Below are 635 nucleotides of genomic sequence, written 5' to 3'. Positions count from 1 at the left end.
CTACTACTACTATTATTATTATTATTATATTATTATTATTATTATTATTATTATTATTATTATTATTGTATTTCTATAGCGCATTATCATCTTCGCTTTACTGCATGCTTTATGGTATTTACATGTATTATACAACTTTGAAGAAAAAGAAAAACGTTTTTGAAAATGACTGCACTTGTAGGCTTACATGGGAATGATATGAGTTCGATTACCCTGAGGGGAAAATATCATGTTGTATGGTGTGCTCGTCTTTCTGCACAGCACGGGTGTAGTATCTCGTGCAGGAAGAAATTGGTTATGACAGGCATGGTCGAAGGGGCCCACTTGCTAATAAGCGATCTAATTAATGGTGCTGAAGAGGGCGTAAAAAGCATGAATCTTTCTTCTCTTTTAACACCAGACTGTACACAAAATAGACTTAGGTGTTTTCGAAGGTGGACCGATAGTTCAAGTAAAGGAGGGGGAAAGTATACGCTCTCCTTGAGAAACTTGAAAAAGACCGAATGTGAGGCAGCGTGGTGGAATCAGGCTCTCGTCAAATAATCAAAGTGAAGAAACTTGCTTTTTCCACAGGTTTGTGAATTTTTATCAAATTTTTGTTTTTTGGTTCAACACCTTTTATGCTTATTAAAGAA

The 635-nt window shown here is 35.3% G+C and overlaps 1 protein-coding gene across 1 annotated transcript in view; it reads right to left on the bottom strand.

The window, feature by feature from the left end:
- Positions 1–635, bottom strand: part of LOC106012461 — a gene marked incomplete in the record, with an annotated part of 14,324 nt that overhangs the window by 7,580 nt on the left and 6,109 nt on the right.

This window comes from Aplysia californica, unplaced genomic scaffold (genome assembly GCF_000002075.1).
Source record: "Aplysia californica isolate F4 #8 unplaced genomic scaffold, AplCal3.0 scaffold00380, whole genome shotgun sequence".
NCBI lineage: Eukaryota > Metazoa > Mollusca > Gastropoda > Aplysiida > Aplysiidae > Aplysia > Aplysia californica.
This window is presented reverse-complemented; position numbering and strand designations above follow the sequence as displayed.